This window comes from Lytechinus pictus, chromosome 14, assembly GCF_037042905.1.
Source record: "Lytechinus pictus isolate F3 Inbred chromosome 14, Lp3.0, whole genome shotgun sequence".
NCBI lineage: Eukaryota > Metazoa > Echinodermata > Echinoidea > Temnopleuroida > Toxopneustidae > Lytechinus > Lytechinus pictus.
The window spans coordinates 28,410,322-28,423,446 of NC_087258.1; the positions used below are offsets into that span (position 1 = coordinate 28,410,322).

At 39.6% G+C, this 13,125-nt stretch overlaps 1 protein-coding gene across 1 annotated transcript in view; it reads left to right on the plus strand.

Annotated features, from left to right (window-relative positions):
- The first annotated feature begins 4,979 nt into the window (after nt 1-4,979).
- LOC129276376 (lysophospholipid acyltransferase 5-like) overlaps nt 4,980-13,125 on the plus strand; it is a 29,240-nt gene continuing 21,094 nt past the window's right edge. Inside the window, exon 1 of the mRNA XM_054912755.2 lies at nt 4,980-5,083. The gene's annotated coding sequence lies outside the window, so the exon portion shown is untranslated. The remainder of the gene's footprint in view (nt 5,084-13,125) is intronic.

The window sequence follows — 13,125 nt, forward strand, 5'->3', positions numbered from 1 at the left end:
AGTAATAATTCATTAATAAGTGAACAGGTATTCCTCAAAATACAAAAAAGTAGCATTTGAAAAGAGCCCTCGAAATGCAAAAAGTGGCCCTCGAAAATTTTTTTCCCTGTATCGTTCGGTAAGTTTCGTAGAAGGACTTGATTTTATTAAAGTTTGTCTGATATTCGTGCAAGGGTCATGGAAGTGTTGCAATTTTGCACGCGCCGTGCCTTCAATTTTCCTGTAGTAGGCGGCATGTAATGCACCCATGGGTGGCTATAGCCTAGATCTATACTAGCACTGTGTGTAAGCGTGCCTCGCCACTGTATTCAGTGCAGGTGTGAATGCAGTTCTTCAAAGACACTCCGTCCATCAGAAAGGACGCAAATGTTGGTTCTGTGTATAGGAGAGTCACAACCTATGCATGCTAAAACCAATACACTATTCGTCAAAGAGTAGGGTGTTCGACAGGTGTATTGCACCTGCTGGTCCCGGCAAAATTCAGGTCAAGTGAATCTTGACGTTCATATGCCATAACAATCAATGTAGAGTAAAGTGCCCAAATATCGGACACTTAAGCATAATTGGACCAAAACAAAAATACAATCATTGAATCAAATAAAAATCATGTTTATTTCCGTAGTACAAATGTTGAATATTAATGTCATTAAAAAAATAGAATCGAAAAAAATTGTGATAAACATAAATAATTTACTTACTACCAAAAGCTTGTTTTTGCAAGAAATCGGACAGTTTCCAAATATCGGACGCGTAGAGTTGTGCGCTGTGATTAATTGCGGCGATTTAAATCGCACTCTAGACCCCACAATAATTGCTTAATTGTTGATAAAATAATTTATTTTCGCTGCGCAAATGCCGATTTCAATTATTACTTTCAATAATTTTGATATAGAAATCGGAAAATATGATAATTTACTTAACAAACGGACCTCTTTCGGCTCCGAACATCGGACTTCTTTGCTCAGTTGCACGCGACTTCATTCTGAAAACGAGCACGCATGCGTCAACAGCATGCATTTCCAATTCAATCAGCCGATATGTCCGATGTTTGGGATCGTGCCATATTTGAAAGGTTGTCGAATTTCCCGCCGTAAGGAACCCCCGTGAAGGCCATTGCAGATATTTTTGCGATAGATCGAACATGTGCGATCTTGGCAGCGATATTTCCGGCGGAAATCACTTCCCCCTTACAAGAATTTTTTGGTCATCGATCTTTTGGAGTCCATAATTAGCGAGGGTCATAAGGATATGTGGAAGTCAAAATCATGGATTTTACCCCTGGATTTAACCCCTGGAATATTTTTTTTGAGCAGCAACTTGGATCTACTGTGTGTGCAATTCAATAGCAGGTATGTTCATGTATCTTATGCATGCAAGTCCCCTGCCAGTGCAGGTCCCTGGAGTTATGGGGAGGGCAAGCCTTGAAATAAGCGGGCGCTGAGCGCAAATTCGCGCTCATAAAGCCATTAATTGCACCCATAAAGCCCCAAAATCATCAAAATTTTGACGACCGGGCGCAAATATTTTCCAGGTAATTGCGCCCGCTGTGAGTGAGCAGTGAAGCCATATCATATATGTAATTTAAATATCTGAAAAGCCAAAATCAAGTAACTTTTAATTTACAATAAGCACAGTTTCAAATTGCCAAGTGCGTCTTTTTTCTGAACCATAAAAAATGAGCTACGTCCGTCTTTTTTTTTCTGTAATACATGTGCGCGGGTGCTTCCGGTAGCGGTTTTTCCATACTTCACCATGTGCAATTTCTAATGCACACATTTCCAGTTGGGATATCACAATTCTGCCATATAGTAATTCGAATTGCACAGGAGATAAATCCCTGTTCATAGCACATACGATGTGCGAGTCTTTTCTCCTCACAGTCGCCGACTTTGCTTGTCAAAACGGAGCCTTAATAATCCAAAATCACTTAGCTTATAGTTGTGAATTGTAGCTTTTTAATTTCTTTCTTGGAGAGGGGTAAATATCAGACAATAAATCATCAAACAAGGCTCCATCTAAAAAAAAAATAGGAGGACGCCGTGCACTTGAGTGTGGTGTTAGCTAGCCAGTTTGAGCTCATGTTCTCTGTCAGAGCTCTGGGTGAGAATTCTATCAGTAATGGCCTAAGTGATGGTGATTTTCCGTTTCAGATAGAGTTTAGATTTCATGTTAATTTTTGAAAACTGTCAAAAAACTTTATGATTTCTTCATTGTGATGAATATTTAAGTTATTAATGAATACAAAATGGAGCCCTCGAAAAAAAAAAAATTGGTTGTTCCGCTGAATTAAGAAAAAAATACTATATTTGTAACTACCATAGATAAGAATTCATCTTACTAAAACCACTTACCAAGGTTAGATGTAAAATCATCCAGGAAAGCGATAATTTGAAGAATAAATTTCCACTTTTGCAGAATAAAAATGCACCAATATTCTGCGCAAGCCCTTGAAAATCATGTTCTAGCAGTGCGGCGAAAGTCAGCCAGGTATTGTACCTAGCGACCAATAACGCTAGATGCACGCCAGTCGCTTTATGAAAATTGCTGCCATGATGCGTTTAGTATCTATGGTCTATGTAGGGACAGTGATTTTCCGTTTCTAAAAATTGCCTTTTCCGTTTCAGAAAATCTTAAATTCTGTTTCAGCATGTTTGTAAACGGAAATTCCGTTTCCCCATAGACTTTGTGTACATGAAAAAGTGACAATTAAGTTTACATAGAAAATCAATACGCTATGAGCAATGATGTCAAAATGCTCGCGCTGGTCAAAATTTGTATCTGCCACAGTACTAACAACGCTTAAAAATCAATTTTAATCGAAGAGATTCGAGTACTAAAACTATTTTAAGAAACATAATCAACATGATTACATCCTCACCTTCACATTATTAGCATTATTTTATGGTTAAATGAGATTTTACACTGATTTTGGGACTTTTTGGACATCGTTTTGAGCAGTGGACAACTTTCGCCTATCTGCCATTTTGAATTTGATGAATATACCGCGATCTTAATTATGACCGAACGCAGAGGGCAGAAACACGGCCGTGTTGCTGCCTTTATGCGGACGTGAGTGTAAACTAATTTCGATACAATCGAGCGATGGAGGGGCTAGAGTGCAGTTACGATGTGTGGATTGGGGTTGTTGTAGCGAAGTGAGATCTTGTTTTTTCCAGTTGATATTTGCTTTTCGTTGACGATTTGGGAGTAATTTCTGTTGCTATTCTGTGCATTTGGAGAAAAAAATATGTTTTCTGTGATTTCCCGTTCGAAAAGCCACTTTCCGTTTCAAAAGGCTGATTCCGTGAATTCCGTCTGTTTTCCGCAATCGCGGAAAATCATTTTCCCAATCTATGTAGGCAACTGCCCTTTGCCGTGTTTCTATTAGTTCGATCAAAATTGCATAAATTTTAATTCAAGAGCCGCAATATCAAATTAAACACTTGTGTTTCCTGATATTTCCTTGCTTGTTTCTTTCTTTTTTATTTTCTTCCTTTTCGTTTCTTTCCTTTTTTGTCTTTCCATTTAATTGTCCTTTTCAATCTTCTTAAAAATTCTTTACATTTTGTTTCCTTCCATTTTTTTTCTCTCTATCTCCCTCCTTTCTTAATTTTTTCTTTCTTTCGTTCATTTTCTTTTTTTGTATTTGAATACTTATGTTATGTATAGAGTTATATTATGGTTGAAAGATATTTTGAAGTAAATACGATACAATTGAGAAAAAATAAATGCTTAACTTTCCTTCTTTTTTTGTATTTCTTTCCATTTATTTGTCCTTCTTTTCAATTTTCTTAAAAATTCTTTACTTTTTGTTTCCTTCCTTCTTTATTTCTCTCTCCCTCCCTTCTTATTTTTCTTCTTTCTTTCCTTCGTTTCTTTTCTTTTTTATTATGCTGTATTAAATATTTATTTATGTTATTCATAGAATAATATAATGATCGAAAGATATTTTGAAATAAATATGATATAATTTAAATAAAATTGACGCTTCACTTATTATTTCAGAGATGTATTCATCATAGGAGCCACTTGAGCGGGATTATCTTCCTTGAAATGTTTTTATGAGTGTAAACTCTTTAAGTTCATGTTTGGTCATTTTGAATTATTGTTATTAAAATTTGAAATGTACATTTGTCAACCATTTTTGTCTCACCTGCATCTAGCAGAGTGAGACTATAGGCGTCGCTTTTCCGACGGCGGCGGCATCAACATCAAATCTTAAACGCAGCTTAAGTTTTTTAAATGACAGCATAACTTAGAAAGTATATGGACCTAGTTCATGAAACTTGGACATAAGGTTAATCAAGTATTACTGAACTTCCTCCCTGAGTTTCAGGTCACATGACCAAGCTCAAGTGGCTCCTATGATGAATACATCTCTGAAATAATAAGTGAAGCGTCAATAGGGTCAATGAACTTAGACCATGTTGGGTGAATCAACATCGAAATCTTAACCTAAGGTTAAGTTTTTGAAATTTTGTCATAACTTAAAAAGTATATGGACCTAGTTCATGAAACATAGACATTAGGGTAATCAAGTATAAATGATTGTTTTGCACACATCTTAGATCACATGATCATGGTCAAAGGTCATTTTGGGTCCATGGACATAGTATTTTATTATCATATGAATGTTTTTTTTTGTGAATAATTATTCAATAGCTGTTTTCAAAGTCAGCACTGCTGCTAAATCAAATCGCGTAATGCAGGCGAGCCTGCCAGAGGCATTCCACTTGTTTGATACTTGGATTTTTGTAAAATGTCTATTTTGGGTCCTTTAAATATGCATGTCAGAGAAGGGTTAGAAAGTGTTTTCGATGAAATATTTTTGTGTGTGATTCATCCAAGAATGGGGTTGCAGTTAATCCACGAGTGCAGTCAAAAGTCCATTTATACTTAAATTATGTTGGGCAAATTGATAAATTTGGAAATGTAGATGGAGTTGATGTTTAACTGTCCCTTTGATTTCTTTTAGGATATCCCCTTGCTATTTTCCTGAGAGATAATCTACATGGCACTTCTGCTACTACCAAACATCTCTACATCTCTACTATAGGACTAGCAATCTGCTATTTCAATTATGGTAATTATCACCTATCATTGTATCTCTGCCTCATGCATGTGTACAATACATGCATGCTTGATTGATTTAAAGGTTAAAATAATTTGAATATCTCTTATCAGTAGTACACACATTTTTTTTACACAGATTTTTTTGTCTAACATGTAACAGTAGGTGAATTTTAGCTTTGTTGATGTACACTATTGATATATTTTGTATTTGAATTTTAACAACATTTTTAAGATGATGTGCAAGAGGTTCATCGTGGTGATGGATTGAGTAGAAGAATAGTAATCGGTTGTCTCCCGATGGATCAAAAGTTTGATCTATCGTGGAACAGCTGATGTTGAATAGAAGAATAGTAATAGGTTGTCTCCCGATGGATCAAAAGTTTGATCTATCGTGAAACAGCTGATGTTGAATAGAAGAATAGTAATCGGTTGTCTCCCGATGGATCAAAAGTTTGATCTATCATGAAACAGCTGATCGGTTGTCTCCCTATGGATCAAAAGTTTGATCCATCGTGAGACAGCTGATGATGAATAGAAGAATAGTAATCGGTTGTCTCCCGATGGATCAAAAGTTTGATCTATCGTGAAACAGCTGATGTTGAATAGAAGAATAGTAATAGGTTGACTCCCGATGGATCAAAAGTTTGATCTATCGTGAAATAGCTGATGTTGAATAGAAGAATAGTAATCGGTTGTCTCCCGATGGATCAAAAGTTTGATCCATCGTGAGACAGCTGATGTTGAATAGAAGAATAATAATCGGTTGTCTCCCGATGGATCAAAAGTTTGATCTATCGTGAAACAGGTGATGTTGAATAGAAGAATAATAATCGGTTGTCTCCCGATGGATCAAAAGTTTGATCTATCGTGAGACGGCTGATGTTGAATAGAAGAATAATAATCGGTTGTCTCCCGATGGATCAAAAGTTTGATCTATCGTGAAACAGCTGATGTTGAATAGAAGAATAGTAAACGGTTGTCTCCCGATGGATCAAAAGTTTGATCCATCGTGAGACAGCTGATGTTGAATAGAAGAATAATAATCGGTTGTCTCACGATAGATCAAACTTTTGATCCATCGTGAGACAGCTGATTACTATTCTTCTATTCAACATCAGCTGTCCCACGATGGATCAAACTTTTGATCGATATTCTTGTTATTCTACACAACATTTTTTTTCAGTTTAATTCTGGATGAGAGGGTTGGAGTGAAAGGGAGATATTGTAATCAGGTTTTATTCTGGGGGAGAGGGTTGGAGTAAGAGGGGGATATTGTAATCAGGTTTTATTCTAGGGGAGAGGGTTGGAGTAAGAGGGAGATATTGTAATCAGGTTTTATTCTGGAGGAGAGGGTTGGAGTGAAAGGGGGATATTGTAATCAGGTTTTATTCTGGAGGAGAGGGTTGGAGTAAGAGGGGGATATTGTAATCAGGTTTTATTCTGGGGGAGAGGGTTGGAGTAAGAGGGGGATATTGTAATCAGGTTTTATTCTGGGGGAGAGGGTTGGAGTAAGAGGGGGATATTGTAATCAGGTTTTATTCTGGGGGAGAGGGTTGGAGTAAGAGGGAGATATTGTAATCAGGTTTTATTCTGGGGGAAAGGGTTGGAGTAAGAGGGGGATATTGTAATCAGGTTTTATTCTGGTGGAGAGGGTTGGAGTGAAAGGGGGATATTGTAATCAGGTTTTATTCTGGGGGAGAGGGTTGGAGTAAGAGGGGGATATTGTAATCTGGTTTTATTCTGGGGGAGAGGGTTGGAGTGAAAGGGAGATATTGTAATCAGGTTTTATTCTGGGGGAGAGGGTTGGAGTGAAAGGGAGATATTGTAATCAGGTTTTATTCTGGGGGAGAGGGTTGGAGTAAGAGGGGGATATTGTAATCAGGTTTTATTCTGGGGGAGAAGGTTGGAGTGAAAGGGAGATATTGTAATCAGGTTTTATTCTGGGGGAGAGGGTTGGAGTAAGAGGGAGATATTGTAATCAGGTTTTATTCTAGGGGAGAGGGTTGGAGTGAAAGGGAGATATTGTAATCTGGTTTTATTCTGGAGGAGAGGGTTGGAGTAAGAGGGAGATATTGTAATCAGGTTTTATTCTGGGGGAGAGGGTTGGAGTGAGAGGGGGATATTGTAATCTGGTTTTATTCTGGGGGAGAGGGTTGGAGTAAGAGGGGGATATTGTAATCTGGTTTTATTCTGGGGGAGAGGGTTGGAGTGAAAGGGAGATATTGTAATCTGGTTTTATTCTGGGGGAGAGGGTTGGAGTAAGAGGGGGATATTGTAATCTGGTTTTATTCTGGGGGAGAGGGTTGGAGTGAAAGGGAGATATTGTAATCAGGTTTTATTCTGGAGGAGAGGGTTGGAGTAAGAGGGAGATATTGTAATCAGGTTTTATTCTGGGGGAGAGGGTTGGAGTGAAAGGGAGATATTGTAATCAGGTTTTATTCTGGGGGAGAGGGTTGGAGTAAGAGGGAGATATTGTAATCAGTTTTTATTCTGGGGGAGAGGGTTGGAGTGAAAGGGAGATATTGTAATCAGGTTTTAATCTGGGGGAGAGGGTTGGAGTAAGAGGGGGATATTGTAATCAGGTTTTATTCTGGGGGAGAGGGTTGGAGTGAAAGGGAGATATTGTAATCAGGTTTTATTCTGGGGGAGAGGGTTGGAGTAAGAGGGAGATATTGTAATCTGGTTTTATTCTGGGGGAGAGGGTTGGAGTGAAAGGGGGATATTGTAATCAGGTTTTATTCTGGGGGAGAGGGTTGGAGTGAAAGGGAGATATTGTAATCAGGTTTTATTCTGGAGGAAAGGGTTGGAGTAAGAGGGAGATATTGTAATCAGGTTTTATTCTAGGGGAGAGGGTTGGAGTAAGAGGGGGATATTGTAATCAGGTTTTATTCTGGGGGAGAGGGTTGGAGTGAAAGGGAGATATTGTAATCTGGTTTTATTCTTGGGGAGAGGGTTGGAGTAAGAGGGAGATATTGTAATCAGGTTTTATTCTAGGGGAGAGGGTTGGAGTGAGAGGGAGATATTGTAATCTGGTTTTATTCTGGGGGAGAGGGTTGGAGTAAGAGGGAGATATTGTAATCAGGTTTTATTCTAGGGGAGAGGGTTGGAGTGAAAGGGAGATATTGAAATCTGGTTTTATTCTGGAGGAGAGGGTTGGAGTAAGAGGGAGATATTGTAATCAGGTTTTATTCTGGGGGAGAGGGTTGGAGTGAAAGGGAGATATTGTAATCAGGTTTTATTCTGGGGGAGAGGGTTGGAGTGAAAGGGAGATATTGTAATCAGGTTTTATTCTGGGGGAGAGGGTTGGAGTAAGAGGGGGATATTGTAATCTGGTTTTATTCTAGGGGAGAGGGTTGGAGTGAAAGGGAGATATTGTAATCTGGTTTTATTCTGGGGGAGAGGGTTGGAGTAAGAGGGGGATATTGTAATCTGGTTTTATTCTGGGGGAGAGGGTTGGAGTGAGAGGGAGATATTGTAATCAGGTTTTATTCTGGGGGAGAGGGTTGGAGTGAACGGGGGATATTGTAATCAGGTTTTATTCTGGGGGAGAGGGTTGGAGTAAGAGGGAGATATTGTAATCAGGTTTTATTCTGGGGGAGAGGGTTGGAGTGAAAGGGAGATATTGTAATCAGGTTTTATTCTGGGGGAGAGGGTTGGAGTGAAAGGGAGATATTGTAATCAGGTTTTATTCTGGGGGAGAGGGTTGGAGTGAAAGGGAGATATTGTAATCAGTTTTTATTCTGGGGGAGAGGGTTGGAGTGAAAGGGAGATATTGTAATCTGGTTTTATTCTGGGGGAGAGGGTTGGAGTAAGAGGGAGATATTGTAATCAGGTTTTATTCTAGGGGAGAGGGTTGGAGTGAAAGGGAGATATTGTAATCTGGTTTTATTCTGGGGGAGAGGGTTGGAGTAAGAGGGGGATATTGTAATCTGGTTTTATTCTGGGGGAGAGGGTTGGAGTGAAAGGGAGATATTGTAATCAGGTTTTATTCTAGGGGAGAGGGTTGGAGTGAAAGGGAGATATTGAAATCTGGTTTTATTCTGGAGGAGAGGGTTGGAGTAAGAGGGAGATATTGTAATCAGGTTTTATTCTGGGGGAGAGGGTTGGAGTGAAAGGGAGATATTGTAATCAGGTTTTATTCTGGGGGAGAGGGTTGGAGTGAAAGGGAGATATTGTAATCAGGTTTTATTCTGGGGGAGAGGGTTGGAGTAAGAGGGGGATATTGTAATCTGGTTTTATTCTAGGGGAGAGGGTTGGAGTGAAAGGGAGATATTGTAATCTGGTTTTATTCTGGGGGAGAGGGTTGGAGTAAGAGGGGGATATTGTAATCTGGTTTTATTCTGGGGGAGAGGGTTGGAGTGAGAGGGAGATATTGTAATCAGGTTTTATTCTGGGGGAGAGGGTTGGAGTGAACGGGGGATATTGTAATCAGGTTTTATTCTGGGGGAGAGGGTTGGAGTAAGAGGGAGATATTGTAATCAGGTTTTATTCTGGGGGAGAGGGTTGGAGTGAAAGGGAGATATTGTAATCAGGTTTTATTCTGGGGGAGAGGGTTGGAGTGAAAGGGAGATATTGTAATCAGGTTTTATTCTGGGGGAGAGGGTTGGAGTGAAAGGGAGATATTGTAATCAGTTTTTATTCTGGGGGAGAGGGTTGGAGTGAAAGGGAGATATTGTAATCTGGTTTTATTCTGGGGGAGAGGGTTGGAGTAAGAGGGAGATATTGTAATCAGGTTTTATTCTAGGGGAGAGGGTTGGAGTGAAAGGGAGATATTGTAATCTGGTTTTATTCTGGGGGAGAGGGTTGGAGTGAAAGGGAGATATTGTAATCAGTTTTTATTCTGGGGGAGAGGGTTGGAGTAAGAGGGGGATATTGTAATCAGGTTTTATTCTGGGGGAGAGGGTTGGAGTGAGAGGGGGATATTGTAATCAGGTTTTATTCTGGGGGAGAGGGTTGGAGTAAGAGGGGGATATTGTAATCTGGTTTTATTCTGGGGGAGAGGGTTGGAGTGAAAGGGAGATATTGTAATCTGGTTTTATTCTGGGGGAGAGGGTTGGAGTGAAAGGGAGATATTGTAATCAGGTTTTATTCTGGGGGAGAGGGTTGGAGTAAGAGGGGGATATTGTAATCTGGTTTTATTCTGGGGGAGAGGGTTGGAGTGAAAGGGAGATATTGTAATCAGGTTTTATTCTGGGGGAGAGGGTTGGAGTGAAAGGGAGATATTGTAATCTGGTTTTATTCTGGGGGAGAGGGTTGGAGTAAGAGGGAGATATTGTAATCTGGTTTTATTCTAGGGGAGAGGGTTGGAGTGAGGGGGATATTGTAATCTGGTTTTATTCTGGGGGAGAGGGTTGGAGTGAAAGGGAGATATTGTAATCTGGTTTTATTTTGGGGGAGAGGGTTGGAGTGAAAGGGAGATATTGTAATCAGGTTTTATTCTGGGGGAGAGGGTTGGAGTAAGAGGGGGATATTGTAATCTGGTTTTATTCTGGGGGAGAGGGTTGGAGTGAAAGGGAGATATTGTAATCTGGTTTTATTCTGGGGGAGAGGGTTGGAGTGAAAGGGAGATATTGTAATCAGGTTTTATTCTGGGGGAGAGGGTTGGAGTAAGAGGGGGATATTGTAATCTGGTTTTATTCTGGGGGAGAGGGTTGGAGTGAAAGGGAGATATTGTAATCTGGTTTTATTCTGGGGGAGAGGGTTGGAGTGAAAGGGAGATATTGTAATCAGGTTTTATTCTGGGGGAGAGGGTTGGAGTAAGAGGGGGATATTGTAATCTGGTTTTATTCTGGGGGAGAGGGTTGGAGTGAAAGGGAGATATTGTAATCAGGTTTTATTCTGGGGGAGAGGGTTGGAGTGAAAGGGAGATATTGTAATCTGGTTTTATTCTGGGGGAGAGGGTTGGAGTGAAAGGGAGATATTGTAATCAGGTTTTATTCTGGGGGAGAGGGTTGGAGTAAGAGGGGGATATTGTAATCTGGTTTTATTCTGGGGGAGAGGGTTGGAGTGAAAGGGAGATATTGTAATCAGGTTTTATTCTGGGGGAGAGGGTTGGAGTAAGAGGGGGATATTGTAATCTGGTTTTATTCTAGGAGAGAGGGTTGGAGTAAGAGGGAGATATTGTAATCAGGTTTTATTCTGGGGGAGAGGGTTGGAGTAAGAGGGAGATATTGTAATCAGGTTTTATTCTGGGGGAGAGGGTTGGAGTGAAAGGGAGATATTGTAATCAGGTTTTATTCTGGGGGAGAGGGTTGGAGTGAAAGGGGGATATTGTAATCAGGTTTTATTCTGGGGGAGAGGGTTGGAGTAAGAGGGGGATATTGTAATCAGGTTTTATTCTGGGGGAGAGGGTTGGAGTAAGAGGGGGATATTGTAATCTGGTTTTATTCTGGGGGAGAGGGTTGGAGTGAAAGGGAGATATTGTAATCAGGTTTTATTCTGGGGGAGAGGGTTGGAGTGAAAGGGAGATATTGTAATCAGGTTTTATTCTGGGGGAGAGGGTTGGAGTAAGAGGGGGATATTGTAATCAGGTTTTATTCTGGGGGAGAGGGTTGGAGTAAGAGGGAGATATTGTAATCAGGTTTTATTCTGGGGGAGAGGGTTGGAGTAAGAGGGGGATATTGTAATCAGGTTTTATTCTGGGGGAGAGGGTTGGAGTGAAAGGGAGATATTGTAATCTGGTTTTATTCTGGGGGAGAGGGTTGGAGTGAAAGGGAGATATTGTAATCTGGTTTTATTTTGGGGGAGAGGGTTGGAGTGAAAGGGAGATATTGTAATCTGGTTTTATTCTGGAGGAGAGGGTTGGAGTGAGAGGGGGATATTGTAATCAGGTTTTATTTTGGGGGAGAGGGTTGGAGTGAAAGGGAGATATTGTAATCTGGTTTTATTCTGGAGGAGAGGGTTGGAGTGAGAGGGGGATATTTTAATCTGGTTTTATTCTGGGGGAGAGGGTTGGAGTAAGAGGGGGATATTGTAATCAGGTTTTATTCTGGGGGAGAGGGTTGGAGTAAGAGGGGGATATTGTAATCTGGTTTTATTCTGGGGGAGAGGGTTGGAGTAAGAGGGGGATATTGTAATCTGGTTATATTTTGGGGGAGAGGGTTGGAGTGAGAGGATGATATTGTAATCTGGTTTTATTATGGGGCAGAGGGGGATATGTCACTCGACACAATCAGGGCATTTTAAAAAATTACCCCCTATTGACCACATTTTGACCCCTAACATGGTCAAGATGACCATAAGAAATTTGACACCAAGTTGAAAGTTGTTCCTTGTGATGTCACCAATCACATAAATGTGAAAAACAAAATTTGGCCATTTTCTCGAAATAGCGGTTAAGTCATGACATATGCTGCCTGACTATAGATGTCTGATTTGGATTTTGATAAAGATATTGATTGACTCTTCTTCCGGGGAACATAAAAAATACTACAATTAAAAAAACATATATTGCCCTTGTGTAAAGACTAATATGATTTTGTTGTTGGCATTATTTTTTTATGTTCCCCTCAAGGCCAGTCACTAAATCTACCAAAAACTGACAACCATTTATCTAAGTTTGTAACAAAAAAAAATTGTTTAACAAAAAATGGTCACATGCATGAAATATGAGTTTATTTGCAAAACAGTGTATTTTTTATTCTTTTTAAAAATTTCATTAAACCAATTACAACTGGTCTTAGATAGAGCCCTTATTTAAGCAAGGAATTGTACAATTAAACCATCAACATGAGGCATTATAAATAAAAGTAAATAAAAATAAAGAAAAGTCAATTTCATGATGAGGAATGTGAAACCAGCCCATTTCTTTTAAAAATAAAGTTTAACTGGCTGGGGTCAATGACCTGGCAGAAGTTTTTTTTTTTTTTTTTTTTTTTGGGGGGGGGGGGGGCTCTGCCCTTGAAACCCCTGGGTTTCTACACTTAGAAAGGACAAGGACAAGTCCACCCCAACAAAAAGTTGATTTGATTAAAAAGATCCAATAAGCATAACACTGAAAATTTCATCAAAATCTGATGTAAAATAAGAAAGTTCTGACATTTTAAAGTTTCG